The 16,090-nt window shown below is 40.2% G+C and overlaps 1 long non-coding RNA gene across 1 annotated transcript in view; it reads right to left on the bottom strand.

Moving 5' to 3' along the window:
• Positions 1 to 2,625: 2,625 nt before the first annotated feature.
• Positions 2,626 to 16,090, bottom strand: part of LOC138749982 (uncharacterized) — a 52,257-nt gene continuing 38,792 nt past the window's right edge. The window contains exons 2-4 of the long non-coding RNA XR_011349003.1: positions 15,342 to 15,407; positions 13,320 to 13,470; positions 2,626 to 2,911 (exon numbers count right to left, since the gene is read on the bottom strand). This is a non-coding gene — a long non-coding RNA (uncharacterized lncRNA). The remainder of the gene's footprint in view (positions 2,912 to 13,319; positions 13,471 to 15,341; positions 15,408 to 16,090) is intronic.

Below are 16,090 nucleotides of genomic sequence, written 5' to 3'. Positions count from 1 at the left end.
AGTAGAAGTTGGTGCTACTGGTCAGTTGTCATTGAGGCAGCTCACACTACTTTTCTCAGGTACCGGGATGATTGATGCCCTTTTGAAGCAGGTGGGAACCTTCGACTTCCACAATGAGAGGTTGAAAATGTCCGTGAACACTCTGGCTAGTTGGTTAGTGCTGATTCTCTCTAAACTGCCAGGTACATGGTCAGGGCCTGATGCCTTGAATGATGTTCTGACGGTACCCTCAGAGACAGATGTCACAGGGTCCTCAGCCTTTTCAGGGATTCTAGTAGGCACTGTTTTGTGATTCTTCTCAAAGCAGACACAGGTGTTCAGCTCATCACAACCATCTATAGTGTTCGTCCTCGCTTTGTAGGCTGTAATGGCCTGCACTCCCTGCCATAGTTGCACAAGTCTGTCTCTGTCTCTAGCTTCCTCTGGAATTGCCATTTTGGTTCAGAGATACCTTTCATGTCGTACCTGGACTTCTTGTACAATCTTGATTTTCCAGCCTTAAACACCCTTGTTCACACCCTCAGCAGGTTGTAGATTCTCTGATTAATCCAGGGCTTCTGGTTGGGGAACACCCAGTATTTGCGCGTGGGCACACACTCATCCACACAGGTTTTGATGATGTCGGTGATACCTGTTGCATATTCATTCAAGTCTATGCTTGAGTTCAGTCCAGTCCACCGATTCAGAGCAGTCCTGCAGACTCTCCTCTGCCTTCCTCGACCACACCTTCGCCGTCTTCATCACTGGTGCTGTGGTCTTCAGACTCTGTACGTCATGAGTAGAAGTACAGCCAGGTGATCAGACTTGCCGAAGTCCAGTTGTGATTAGCAGTGGTCAAGTGTGTTGGTTCCCCTGGTCTCACGTGTGACGTGTTGGTGGTAGTTTGTCAGACTCTTCTTCAGGTTGGCCTGGTTGAAGTCCCCCACAATGATGGGGAAGGCATCAGGATGTGCTGACTCATGGCTGTTAATCACAGTGCTCAGTCCCTCCAGTGACAGCCTGACATTAGCCTGGGGTGGAATGTACTCTGCAACCAGGATGATGGTGGTGAAATCCCTCAGCAGGTAGAATGGGCAACACTTGATTGTCAGATGTTCCGGGTTGGGGAAGCTGGACTGGGACATGACCGTCACGTCTGTGTACCATGATGTATTGATTGACACAAACGCCGTTTCCCCTGGTTTTTCCAGACGCCTATGCCAGTCTAATGGAGGGTGCAGTGCTTGGACTTGTGATAGATGCTTGCACCATTTACCCATGTTTCTGTAAAGTACATCACTCAGCATCTCCTGATGTCTTTCTGATGTTGAAGTCTGGCTTGAAGTTCAAGTTTGTTCTCCAAGGACCATACATTTGCCAGGAGGATGGTAGGGAGCAGAAGCCTCAGTTTCCAGTGTCTCAGCTTGACCTGTAGCCCAACCACCACCCCCCCACCCCATCCCTCACGTCCACATAGTCAGGTCTTCTTTACCTGGCATGTGGGTCAGCTGCTGGAGTTGTTGTTGTAAACCACCGAGATGTTGTGCCTGCTTGAGCTGCTTAAAGCTCCCACAGAGTTGTTGTTGTTGTATCTGTGGGACTTGTTTAAAGGTCCCTCAGCTTAATGGAGATCGGTGATTCTATTGATTTCGAGCAATCTTAGGACCTCCATGCTGTCAGATAAGTTTGATTTTTTTTTAATGGGGAGTGATGGGATTTTATCACCTCAGAACTGATGGTCACTTCTTCCACTGTGTCTCAAGGCCATTGTATGGGTCACAGGCAACTTGGTAAGGATGATGTTAACTACATTTATCTGCTGTGTTGGTTCACTGCTAAAGCCACCTCGGTGTCTGGAGGTGATAACAGGCCATTTTGGGAATGGTAATTTACTACATTCAAATAAATAATTTAGAAGTAATCTCTTTGCCAAATGTGGACATCGTTTTTATGTGATATTGATGAAGCAGATGGTGTAGGCCTATTTTTTTTTTAAAGTTGATTTGGTACATGTATAAGGCAGATGGTAATAGAAAGAGAAATAAGATGGATTTAAGTACTTGGAATTGGTGAAGGTTATTATTAATTATAAACATGCGCATTGATCAGTTTTCTTAAATGGCTTAAAGCATTTTCAATACAATGTAGCAATGAAAGTAGACTTGAGAGTATTTCCATTGGTGCGATGCTATTAGGAAATTTAATAGGTTAAAAAGAATTATGAATATTAAATATGAATTATGCATAAGTAAAGTACTAAATGATGAAAATTATTAACTATAATTAGGGAATTGGTGAGAAAAGGTCATTAGTTTAAAGTTTACAATGACCAAGCAGGAAGAAGAGGAATGAAAGCAATTTTCCTCGGATGTGCAATGATTAGAAAACTGAACGTATTTCTGAGATAGTAAAGGCAAGGACCATTTTTTTTCAGGAGAAACTGATCCATACCTGAAAAAGAGAAGGGCAGTTACTAATTAGAAGGGTACAAAGCTCTAGAATTAATTTGGTTTCGTCTAGCAAAGGGCTACCACAGATGCAAGATGGTGAATGGTTTACTGCCTTGTAAACTCCGATGTTCCAGAAAACAGATTTGTAGCATCTGCTATGGCAGGGCTACAGAATAAAGGGTCATCCATGAGATGCAAGGGTGAAGCAGTCAGCTGATTTTTATTGTTTGAATTCACCACATTGTGTGAAGGGGGACGCCTACATTCGGTGATGTGTGCGCCGGCCTCCGGAAGTGACATCAGCACGTTGCGGCACCACACCTTAGCAGGCAGCACGCCACCCGGAGGCGGAGAGTTTCCTTTGTTCACACGTGTCGTCAACCGCGGGCTTCTCCTTGGTGGTGAAGGGAACCCCGCGCCATCTTGGGTTGGCCAACTGGTGCGGCAATTCGGTCTGTCTAACTGCGCAGTTGCTCAGCCTGCTACAAATTCATATTAAAATAAGAGAAGGGTAAAGATGATTTTTTTAAAAAATGTAGACTTGCTCACAAAGTTTCATAACTTCGAACAATATATTAATTATAAAGTAACTGCTACTTTTTAATTATCAGCCAATTAATCGAAAAGTAATTGTCATATGTATTCCTTATCATTTCCCCTTCCATCTTCTATCCATTTTGACACTATTCCCTGCAATTTCCAAAATAGCCTTTTAATTACCTGTGAGGTAACAACAAATTTGCAATAATTACACAGGTATAAAATTTGTATAATTTGGCATCATTAATCGATTAAAACAGAACTAGAAATAAGAGTTTGTAGTGTCAAAATAGATGATTAATAATGCAAATATTATTTGATCTAAAAGGTGACATGTATTCAACTTGGTAATAATAGATGAGCACTGAAATTATTAATGTGCATTACTTGCTCAGTCTGTTTATGAAGTTTGCCATTGTAGAAATGCAGTTTGCTTTCCAATAAATACACATGTACCCAATATTTTTCTGGGCTGTATATTAATTATCTATCTTGTTGATATTCCACTTGGAGCACAATAGCATCTCAAATGCCTGATGTTACACTTTGTTCGAGGAAACCCATGCTATTTCTTATGAATCACGGTGAATAGGAAACTCGAACATTCCAAAGGTCATTTTCTTAAAATATTTGTTGTAACCATCTAACCTTGTAATCTCTCTTCCAATCCTTACAATTTCTTTCAACTATTGTTCATCTGCTGTACTGATGTACATTGAAATCTTGTCTGTAATATTTTGGGGTCAAAAGTGCTGGCTTTATAAAATTGAGATAGAATGCTTCCAAGGATTAGGGAAATGATCATGTACAGGGCAAACAGTTCTAGATCAGCTCGAAAAAGAAATAGATGTAGTTCAATGGCATAATGAGTTGAAGTCGTGTATCTATATGGAGAAAATAACATATAATTTACATGATAATTATGAGTTTTTGTTAAGATGTGGACACCATATATGAAGAATATGAATTTAGTAATATTGTAAATTACTGAATGTTTTTGTTTAAGGGATCTGTTGAGGGAGGGGGAGGGGATGGGTTTGTTTTATTATTAGATTACTTATTCTGTAAAAGTCTGTTTATTTTTATTGAAAAAATACTAAATAATTTTTTTTAAAAGAAATAGATGGAGAATCTATGCACAAGGGTTGGTTAGAATGTAGAAATCATACTGAAGTAAGGACGCTAATTAAAAAGAAATTAGATGATTGCTTGAAAGAAGTAGTAAATTGCTTGCAAGACTGTGTTAAAAACTGAAAGGATGGATGGAAAGAAGGAATCAAGAAAAGCTAGATCGTGAGCTCACAATATTAATAAAGTGCGAAAACCAGTCTGGGAGAGACATCTCAGTACATGTATCTAAATGTGCTCTGTAAGATTGTTACTTGGAGTCCTAATCAAAGTGTACTAGAGCATAAGGAAAGTCTTTCATTTCTCTATTATTTTTTTCTTTTTTTTTCAATTCTACATTTATATTGTACATATTCAATTCTTCCTTGTAAATGAGCTGAAATTAAGAAAAAAATCTACTCTTGAATAAGAGTCAAGTTGATGAGAATAAAATTAATGATCTCTCTCTACAATTTAATTTCCTCCAAATATCTACCATATTTAACTCTTCCATTAATATCTTTCAGCCATTTTCATTTTAGTTAAATATTTTGTAGATTTATCTAAAATTGGATCTAAACAACAATTGAAATCTCCACCAATTATTATGTATCCATCTACTTGTACCAAATCAAGAAAAGCATCTTGAATAAATTTTTCATCATCTATATTAGGAGCATAAATATTCATAAAAATCCAAGATTCTGAATAAATTTGACAATTTACTAAAACAAATCTAACAAAAGGATCAATAATTGTTAATTGTAATTTAAATGGAAATTTTTTATGAATTAAAATGGCTATTCTTCACGCTTTAGAATTAAGAGATGAAGCTATAACCTTCCAACCCATTCCCTTTTTAACTTCTGATGTTCTTTCTCTCTTAATTTTTTTTGTTATTTTTAACTAACATTTGGTTGATATTTACAGATGTTGGCAAGAAATCCCACATCCACTAGTCCCCATTATCAGGACCAGAGCCACCAATCAGCTCTATTATGTTAAACACACAATGCTGGAGAAACCCAGTGTCCTTTATAGAGTAAATGTCAAAATACCTAACTGACGTTTCAGGCTTGAGCTCTTCATCAATGTATGGAAAACTGGCATCAGGCGTCCAAGCAAAAGAGTAGGGGTTGGGGGGGTGTGGTCACAAAGGCAGGAGGTAGAAAAGGTAGAGAAGGGAGGGGAGGGGACAGCAACAGTCAAGGAGAGGAGGGATGTCTGGTTGAAGGAAGAGGCAAGGGAGGGAGGAGAACTGCTAAGGGGAGTGGGGGGGAGGGTGAAGGGGAGAGCAGGTTAGCAAAAACCGGAAAAAGTTAATGTTAATGCCATCTGGCTGGAGAGTGCCCAGATGGAAAATCAGGGATGGTTCTCCAGTCTTGGGATGGTCTTGGTGGGATAGTATACAAGGCCATGGATAGACATGGGAGTGTGACACAGAACTGAAATGCTTGGCTACTGGGAGATCGCTGTCAATGTTGCGGACGGAGAAAAGGTGACCAGTGAAGTGATCTCCCAATCTGCGCCCAGTCGCCCTGGTGTAGAGAAGACTAGAAACGGAGCACCGGATGGCGTAAATCCATTCTGTGGATACACAAGTGATGTGTTGCTTTATTTGAACGGCCTGCTTGGGCCCTGGACCATGGTGAGAGGGGAGGTGTGGGCACAAGTGTTGCATCCCCTACGGCTAGAGGGGAAAGTACTGGAGGGGAGGTTGGTGAGGAGGGATGAGTGTGCGAGGGAGTCATGGAGGGAGCGGTCCCTATAGAAAACCGAGAGGGAAGATGAGTCTGGTAGTGGAATCCTGTTGTAAGTGCCGGCACTTACAACAGTGAAGTGGGTCTCCAGCCAAGGACAATGAACTAGAAAGGGTGAGGAACAAGGGTACAAGAAAGGAGCTGAAGCCGAAACATCTTATTTAGTCAAAAAGAGCAGCATTTGTAAGGATGTAGTGCAAATAATACTTGAAAGAAATGGGTAAACATTTAAAAAAAAACACTGATTTCTTGAGGAAGATATTAAAAAAATCAAATGCTTTTAATCTGAAACCAATGTGAGAAACATTCAACAAGCTAGGTAGAAAGAATGGGAGAGAAATTAGTTCACCGAAGAGCTGTGGATCGGTACATAGAATGTGGACACAAGCATCGATGGATTTATTCCTTCTATAGATGCTGCTTGAGTTGCTCAGCTTTTCCATGTTTATTGCATTTCATGGAGTTATGAGAAAGGCTGAGAGGAAGCACCAAGGCTGGTCTAAATGTACAGTGCAGGCATGAATGGTGACCGTGGAACCCCTTTCTACAAAAATTAACATTATGGTGGCAGGCAGGAGGGGCTGAAAGATGAACTGTCGTAGTAGGGGCTATAGAATTTAATATTTTCTCTGGAGAGAAACAAGGGATACGGGAGTTAAAATAGACATTTGGACTTTAGGAGATCAATCCAAGTGCTCACTTGATGTACCTAATGCCTTTTATCTGACCTGTTGCATTTTACAATGCTACAGAAAATGGTATTCTTTGGACAGGAACCAAGATTTTCCTCAATTATTTCATCATTCAACCTTTTTTAAAAAATCCCTTACATTATATTATGTTAGTGCAGTTACAATTATGAGGAAATGATGTAATCACCCATCTCTGGATATAAGTCGCAGCCTTTTAAGATTTAAGTTATGTTCCATGTCAATTTTCTTCAAAGGTACATGACCCAATCATTTTATTGCTAAAACCATTAAAATTTCCACTGTTATTTGTATTCAAAGGGAATGTATAAATTACACTTGAATTGCAGATTATTGGTTCCTTTGAAATTGATTGAATAACGTGGGCTTTTTTTTTCTTCTCACTCATATTTTGGAAATTTGGCAGGATGTCCTAATCTGCACCATATGGCTTATAAAGATGAATATTACATTTTTTAAAATCATGGCAGGTATGTGAAAAGGAGGAGGAACAGAAAGAGTAACTTGCTTTCACATAGCACAACAGGACACCGAAAATGGTTAATCACAAGTGTGTTATTTCTGAAATCTCAGGGGTTTTGGTCCAAACTGAATGACTGAACAGATTTCAATGGTAGGCTTTAAAAAAAAATTGCAGGCAGCTTCATATACAGTAGTTCACTTTGTGTGGGAGGCACGATTGGCGTAGCAGTTAGCGCAACGCCTTTGAGCACCAGCGATCGGGACCGGGGTTTGAATCCTGCCTGTGTCTGTGTGGGTTTTCCCCGGGGGCTTCAGTTTCCTCCCACCATGGGCTCGTGTGCCGAGAGGGCCTGTTGCTGTGCTGTGTCTAAATTTAAAAAAAAAACAAAATTTAAAAAACACTTCCCACTGATAGAAACATTACCAAAGCATATCCAGGAATTGCTGATACATTCAAACAATGAGGATCAAATTTGTTAATGACACACTTGAAGAAAGTTTACTCCCACCCAACTAAATAAAGGCATGCATACTCCCTGAGGAATATAAGATTAAAGATCAAGCACTTGAGGAACTTGAGGTTTAAGTACTTGGGTATCGATTCAAAAAGCATCAGAGAACAAATGTGAAACTTAAAGCAACTTTTAAATCAAAAATTTAACTCTGAAAAATGGGGAAGATTTGGCACTTAAAAAGTAGACAGAGAATGGCATCATAACACATTTATGCTTGTGAGAAATTATTTATTGATTTAGTATTTTCCTGTTCATAGCACACAGGATTAATATTGGTGATTGCAGGTTACATCTGCAGGTACCTCAGAAGACACTTCACAGGCAGTTATGCTATCAATGTGGGTGTGAAGATTTTTCAGTAGAACAAAAGCACGGCTTCGTATGTTAATGCATGTTTGACTACAGAGCCCATAGCATAATTCATTGTCAGCCTCCTCTGAGTAAATGCTAATTTTCTACAATCTACATCAAGAAATTCAATCAAATAATGCTGCTGTTTTTTAAGCACTAAGTAGTCGAAAATTGACTTGAGCTGGAATGAAACACAATAATGACAATTTCTGGGCCATTGAACAAATCTGGAACTGTGAACCTGGCGCACAATCACAGAAAGGTTACAATGTGGAAGAAGGCCATTAGGTTCATCGACTCCATGCTGGCTCTAATCCGTCATTTCCCCTTTGAAGACCCATAAGTGGCAGTGTCTTAAGAAAAAAAAAGCCTCTATCCTCAAGGAACCCTGCCACACAGGCCACACCCTCTTCGTTCTGCCATCACTGGGGACAAAGGTACAGGAGCCTAAAGACGAGCACTTCCCCGCTGCCAACAGATTCCTGAATGATCAATGAACCAAAGACATTGCCTTACTTTGACTTTTCATGCACTGTTTTTAATTGTAAATTGTTTTATATGAATGTCTGCAAGTATTTTGTGACTTGTTCATGACGATAAATTCTGATTCTGAACTAAATTGATATCCGCTATCCCTCAGTAGTTGTGTTCAGGCTATAACCACTTACTGCATGTAAAAAAATTTTCTTTGTGATACTCTTGGCTGTTTTGCCAGCTGCCTATATTGTATTTTCTGTTACTTACTAGAATTATTGACTGTTATGCATCAGTTGCTATTCTTGTTAGCAGTTGCTGGGGTTGAGTACAATATACATAGCATCAATAGGAAGTAAAGGGCCACCTACATTTCGGGCCTGGGCCCTTCATCACATCTAAGCAAAAACGGGCAGGTGCCGGGAAAAAAAGGTGGGGGAAGGAGGAGGGAGGAAGGCACAGGGGAAAGATCACAGGCTAACAGGTAAGACATCTACGTGGAACAGTAGAAGAGGGAAAAAAAACAGAAGTGATAAGGTGAGAGGGTAGCTCTGAGAGGGAAGGGAAGAGAAGGAGCTGGATGAAAGGAGACAGAGGGATAGGGAAAGGGAGAAATGGGGGAAGGGGGTGAACAGAAATTGGAGGTCGATGTTAATGGAATACAAGGTATGCATTAGAGGACAAATGAAACCATGTTATTCCAAAAGTAATTATCATTGCATAGTCCTGGGATAACTGCTGCACTTTATTGGGGCCCTCCAAACTACTTCCTCCTTCCCTCACAACACCAACATCTCTTGTCTCACTGATCTTTTCTTTTAGCCCATCCCTTGGATGTTCCAAGTCCACTGACAAGCTAATCCCCAAGACTTCCAGATTCAAGTCCCAACCTTAGCTCAAACCCTCCCCAGCCTTTCAAACCCTCCCCGATCCTGATTTTACAGCTGAGTACATTTACTGACTCCCCTCCTGGCTGCATATTGATCTATGAGCCCCATCCTCTCTTAAACACTTAACCTGTTGACCAGCCTCCATTCTTTCCATTGGCCCATTCCACATCTCCAAAGAACATCTGCTAGGATCAAAGCTATGATGGTGCGGGGGCTTGAGTTTTACGTTCAATTAATTTGTTAGAGATCTCACAGTGCATGCAGAGATTTAACATTATTTCACTTCACTAGGGTCATTAAGCAGTGTTATAACACAAATCATAACAAGACCTAGGACTGGTTTTAATACCCAGAAATAACAATAGTTTGACATTATGTCATGTCTCAGATTCTCACACTAATCAGCCTCCAAATGCTCAGTTCTATATTTACTGGAACTTTGATCAAATTCAAATCAAGTTTTTTTTTAATCACCCAATTGTACCAGTACAACCTGACAAAATGGGGCTCTTCAATCCACAATTCAAACACACATCCACACGTAGCACACTTGCAGACAATTACAGTACACGTAATAATGTATGGTGGTGTCTCGAAGAGGTGTTTTAGTAGTTCATCAATCGTTCAGCAGTCTCACTTCCCACGTGAAGCTGTTCCGCAGCGTGGTGGTTCTGGCTCTAATACTTTTATATCTCTTTCCTGATGGGAGTAACTGGAAGAACAGTGGGTAGTCGGGGTCCTTACTTATTTTATGAGCCATCTTTAAACAAGGATCTTGGTAAATCAAATCCAAGGGGGAGAGGGAGACCCAAGTAATCCCTTCTGCCATTGTAATGGTTCTATAGATTGACCTCCAATTCAATGCTCTATAGCAGTGGTTCTCAACCTTTTTTACTTTAAGTAATCCTTATGCCATAAGTTCTCTGTGATTAGTAAGGGATTCTTAAGGTGGTATGTAGGTGGAAAGAAAAAGTTTGAAAACCACTTTTTAAATCATACCTAATTGCACATTTCATAACTCCAAAGGAAATGGGCCAATGACAATTTTTCTCAAGAAAAATATTTCAGTAACAATTGGGTCTAGAGCAGTGGTTCTCAACCTGCCCTCCCCACTCACGTACCACATCAAGCAATCCCTTACTAAATTATAGAGCACCAATGGCATAGAGATTACTTAAAGTGGTATGCGAGTGGAAAGAAAAAGATTGAGAACCACTGCTCTACAGCAACTATACTACACTGTGATGCAGCTGGCTAGGACACTCTCGATAGACCTTCCGTAGAGAGTTGACAGGATAGTAGCCAATAACCTTGCCCACATTAGCCTTACAAGCATGTCCAATCACTGTTGCACTTTCCTGACAAGTGAGATGCTCTGTGTTCACGATAGGTCGCTTGATAAGTGACTCCGAGGAAGTTGGTGCTCGCTACTCTCTCCACTACTGAGCTATCAATGTATAGTGGAGGGTGGTCATTCCTGAAGTCTACAGTCATCTCCTTTGTCTTACTCACGTGGTTGTGACCACGTTCAGGTGGTTAGTCTCATACCATTTCATGAGATTTACACCCCTTCTCTGTAGTGAGACTCATCATCGTTGCTGATGAGGGCAAACGTAATGAGACTCTGTTGAAGCTGGATCTGGCATTGCAATCATAATAAAAGCCAGGAATATAAATCTTTTCCATGAAAGAGGTTAGCAACTTAATCAGCCTCTGATTTGGTCTCCTCTGCGTTGCTCTGCGATCTGTTACGTATCCTCTGCCGTAGGAATGTAACGGTTAAATGGAAACAGGACCAGCTCTAGGCAGAAGGGAGGCAAATTTTAAATGCTGCTTGTGGCAGAAAGTTCAGATCTGTCATCGATTCCATCCCCTCAAGTTCACCTTCCATGCAAAGAGCTCTGGGGTTCCAAACAGCTCCAGAAATGGATTACTCCCCAGGGGACAGGAATGCTTCCAGATGAGACAGCAATGGGACAGCTACTCACTCGCCACTGCTCCTCACAAATAACAAATCACCTCTTCCCCCCCCCCCATTACCCTTCACCCCCTCTTACCCATTCACCATCCCCAAGGCAAAGGTTGGCCCTGGACATATCTTATTCTAAATGATTAATTGAAAGCTAAGCATGTCAATCAGTAAGATGTCTCTGTACAGAACCAGTCAAGATAAAAAAGTATTTGGTGGAAAGGTTATGCCTGCAGTGATAGTAGGAAGACTTCTGAGTTTGCCATCTGAAATCTGGCTTCTACCCTTGTTGGCAGCCAATATCCTCAGCCTCACCTTTATGTTCCAATTCTGTTGGTACCTGATCCATGGGTTCACTGTGTGAATATGGGTGTTACTGCTTACACCTGGGAGGCAAAAATTGAAGCTCTAGAAAATATCTCATTTAAATTTTTAATTTAGACATACAGCGCGGTAACAGGCCGTTTCGGCCCACGAGTCTGCCATCCAATTTATACCCAATTAACCTACATCCCTGGTCTGTTTCAAATGGTGGGAGGAAACTGAAGCCCCCGGGAAAAACAGACACTGACACGGGGAGAACTTACAATCCTCTTGCAGACAGCGCAGGATTTGAACCACAGTCCTGCTCGCTGGTGCTATAAAGGCATTGCGCAAACCGCTACCCCAACTATGCTGCCCTGGTTTAGCAATTTGATACAAAAATCAATGACTTGGTGCAGTTAAAGGAAAATAATTAGAAGAAATCAGAGTAGAAAGGAACAATAATATTAGTGAAATGATAACTGGCAACTTCAGTGTGTTTTAAACACTTAAAAAGAGAATGCAAGGGATATAAATGTGATAATTATTGAGAATTTCAATAGCAACCTTAATGACTGTATTTCACTAAGTTGGAATGTTGTAGTTCATTGCCATTTAGCTTACTCTCCAGTTGATGGATCTATGTGATTTTATTTGGTTCATTTTTTCTATTAACAGGATTCTCAGAACTCAGCCTGTTAATGCCAAAGATGTCCTCCACTCATCTTTCACTTCTCTTCAATTACTTCTCAATAATTCCACCCTACAATTGATCATTCCCTTCAGATCACTCAGCCTGAATGCAGAAAACTTTTATTCCTATTAACATAACGATGGCTGAATCTCTGCATTTCAATCTTCAAGACCTTCAACAACAACAAAAAAAATCTTCCTTTCTGGACAATTGATCAAGCCAGTGTTAGGGTGCAGATATAAAGTAAGAGTTTGGCAGGGCAAAGTAAAATGTTCAAAACTAGGATTCAACACTTTGTGAAGTAAGAGTTTCAAGAGCTTTGGAAATGTAAGAGATTTGATAGAGATGATCTCATTGAAAGGTAGAGTGAGCACTGGAAGTTGGAAGGCTCATTCATATTCTAATAACCAGAAATTTTAAAAATCATAATAAAGTTTATACAATTTTATCAATTACCAAATGGTGCAGATTGCATTGTACTGTTAATCAAATATATCTATTTTAATAAGCACCAGTGGCTGAGATAGAGTCATACCCATACCCCTGGGAAACAGGCCCTTCATCCCAACTTGTTCACTCCGATCAAAATGTCCCTCCCTCATAAGACTCCACCCCTCTGTCTTTGGCCCATATCCCCTCTGAAACCGTCCTATACATGTATCTACCCAATTTCTTTTCTTAAATATTGCCATAGTACTTGCCTCATCTTCCTCTTCCAGAAGGCCATTCCATATGCCAACCACTTTCTGTGTGTGTTTTTTTTTTAAAGTAAACTCTCAGGTGCCTGTTAAATCTCTCCCCTTTAAAACTACAGTGTGCCCTTTAATTACCAATTCCACTACTCTGGGCAAAAGACTCTCTGTATTCATCGGATGTATTCCTCGCATGATTTTGTATACCTCTATGATGTTGACTAATGAGAACTTATTGGGCATATATGAAGTATTTGTTGATATACCACTTCTCAACATTCACATGGGGCTTTTCTTTTATTTAGAACCATAGAACCATGACATGACAGCCCAGAAACAGGCCCCTTTGGTCCTTCTAGTCTGTGCTGAACCATTTTTTGGCATAGTTCCAGTGACCTGCACACAGTCCATAGCCCTCCATACCTCTCTCATCCATGTGCCTGTCCAAATTCTTCTTAAATGTTAAAAATGAGCCTACATTCACCACCTCAGTTGGCAGCTCATTCCATACTCCCACCACTCTGGCTCCAGTAAATCAGGGGTCATGAGATGGTTCCTCGCTGGGGTCTCTCATCTGTGAGGGGCATTGGACAAAGTTAAAGAATTTCATGTATGTTACATTCTAAATCTAGTATTACTTGACAAAAATGGAACCTTTGCCTTTTACTCTGTGTGAAGAAATATCCCCTAAACTTTTCCCACTTTCACTCTTAACCCATCACCTCTGGTTTGTATCTCACCTACCCTCAGTGGAAAAAGCCTACCTACATTTACTCTGTCTATCTGCCTCATAATTTACAAAAAAACCTCTATCAAATCTTGCCTCATTCATCTACACTCCAGGGAATAAAGTCTTAACCTGTTTAACCTTTCCCTGAAACTCAGTTTCTAAAGTCTGGGCAACATCCTAGTAAACCTTCTCTACACTCTTTCAATCTTATTGACATCTTTCCTGTAGTTAGGTGAACAAAACTGCACACAATACTCCAAATTTGGCCTCACCAATGTCTTATGCAACTTTACCATAACATCCCAATTCCTCTCCTCAATACTTTGATTTATGAAGGCCAATATGCCAAAACTTCTCTTAATAACCTTATCCCCGTGACAGCACTTTCAGGTAATTCCCAGATTCTTCTGTTCTACCATACTCTTCAGTGCCCTACCTTTTTACCGTGCATGTCCCACCTTGGTTTGTCCTTCCAAAATGCAACACCTCACACTTGTCTTCATTAAATTCCATCTGCCATTTTTCATCCCATTTTTACATCTGGTCCAGATCCCTCTGCAAGCTTTGAAAACCTTCTTCACTGTCCACATCTCCTCCAATCTTAGTATCACCTGCAAAATTGCTGATCCAATTTACTACATAATCATCCAGATCATTGATATAGATGACAAACAATGATCCTATTACCGATCCCTGAGGCCCACCACTAGTCACAGGCCTCCAGTCTGAGAACCATAGTCATGGACCATAGTCCAAAACATCTGATAATCAAAAAAAACTAAGTTCTTGTGGATGATAATTAAATCATTATTTAAGAGATATAATCAAGGTGGGCATTGCTGGTAATAATTATTATCACTTTATTTTTATATCATGTTTTGATTTTTATGTTGAAGAAAGTCTTGATAAGGGTGGAATTCTTCCATTTCATCATTAACTCCCTCTACTGCTTTCCAACAACATGCCTTCTTTGGGAAATAGTTTCTCACTTGAACAGCATTAATTTTTCTATTTCCTATTTCATACTTCATCCACTCTGACCAAGATTGATGATCTAATGCCAATATAGACCAAACTGTGCACTATTTGAGTTGACAGCTCTGGCCCAACAGCAACAGACCATTTGTGCACTTTTCACTTAGGACTTTTACAATTGGTTGTGACAGAGAACACAGTCATCAATCAGTCTGACCTGGTTTTAAACCTCACTCCCAGAGGTGAAAGGACAATGTATTAACCATCTCTCATTAGGACTGGTTTTATTTTCCATGCTGCGCTGACATGAAGGAAGACTTAACCTTTAACTATTTTGCACATTTCTGAAATAGCAATGGTGTTGCACCTGACATGTGTAACTGATAGGACACTAATGCAGTTTGGTTCATTCAGAGCTTATTATGGATGCCAGTCATTGAGTTGGACTCTAACTGGTTGTCATGGAAATTCCATGGTTCTCGGCTCCAAAAACTCATCAAGGAGAGAAAAAAAAATTTGAAGTAAACAGATCTTTTTTTTTTGTTGAATATCTTATCAGAAATTTACTGCTCGATTATTAATTATAGGTATGTTTATCTTGCCTCTGACATCTTGAGATCAATTCCTGGAATGCATTAATTATGTATCAATATTGGCATTTTTCTCCCCCTTTGTTCAAGGTTGTAATCAATAAGTATGGACTAATCAAATGTAACACCTTTAAATTAAAGAACTTTGACCTGTTGGGAAGATGTATCCAAATTTATTCCATTGACAGCACAGGTGTACATCATGGGAGTCTTGGCCTGAAATAAAGTAAATCACACATTCTCATTAGTTTGCACATATTTTAGGTTACGGAGATAAAAGAGACTGCAGATGCTTGAATCTGGAGCAATTCCAAATCTACCTCTCCTCTCACTCTCTCCCCCTCCTTTCATCTGTCATCTTTCACCTTTCCTTGGGTCCCTGTTTTACTCTTCTGGTTTTGCTCCATATATCGTTGTAATGAAGATTCTTGGACTGGGTATTCCAGTCTTCTTCCATATGCCAGCTGATAGGTTCATTAATCCCTGTGTCGTTCCTTTAGTGAATAAGTGATTGGAAGAATCTGGCCTTGTGATAGGAATGTGGGGAGAATACAATGAGATTTATGTAGGTTGACTCTAAATGAGTGCTTGATGTTGGTGTGATGTGCTGGGTGGAAAGTTCAGTTTCTGTACTAAGCATATCCAAAACGTGCAAAACTCATGAGTCCTTCCCTCTCTCCCTCCTCCAATAGCTGCCAACAAAATTCCTAACTATTACTCGAAACTCACCGCAGTTAACTAAACTTAAAAGGACCCATTGGAATTCCAGCAGAAAGCCTGACAGTACTTCAGTCACATGGCCTACCGACCCAGCCCTCAAGATCTCCAGCATGCTGGTGGAACAACTCCATGTCCTAAAAGAAAATGACAGGACATCTCAACCCAAAATATTCTGGACT

The sequence above is a fragment of the Narcine bancroftii genome, chromosome 1 (genome assembly GCF_036971445.1).
Source record: "Narcine bancroftii isolate sNarBan1 chromosome 1, sNarBan1.hap1, whole genome shotgun sequence".
NCBI classification, from domain to species: domain Eukaryota; kingdom Metazoa; phylum Chordata; class Chondrichthyes; order Torpediniformes; family Narcinidae; genus Narcine; species Narcine bancroftii.
The sequence above is the reverse complement of the archived record's forward strand: the minus strand, read 5'-3'. Positions and strand labels throughout refer to the sequence as shown.